Below are 379 nucleotides of genomic sequence, written 5' to 3'. Positions count from 1 at the left end.
TTCTGGATTTTCTCTTCGAGAAGCAGACAATCTATTACATTAGAAATATTTTTCTTCATTGGCCTTGGATTATACATTTTTTCATTTTGTAGAGATGTTTGCTCGAAAAGAAAATTGTTATACGCGACCATTCCTGTTGCTTTTGTAATTTATGTTATAATAAGAGGTGGCACTAAAAGGTGCGACAGTGGATAAAGAATTCAATAACAGCAATCGACATAACAAATTACTTATGAATTAAGAAATATCATGTCAGAACGTAATAGAGAGGAGAAACGACGAACAATAAAAAATCTCAGAATCATGTTTGCATATTACTTTTTCCAGATCTATCCTGAAATAGGCACGCTATAGCTTATACCATAAACCTATCAATAAG

This window comes from Penaeus monodon, chromosome 28 (genome assembly GCF_015228065.2).
Source record: "Penaeus monodon isolate SGIC_2016 chromosome 28, NSTDA_Pmon_1, whole genome shotgun sequence".
Classification (NCBI taxonomy): domain Eukaryota; kingdom Metazoa; phylum Arthropoda; class Malacostraca; order Decapoda; family Penaeidae; genus Penaeus; species Penaeus monodon.
This window is presented reverse-complemented; position numbering follows the sequence as displayed.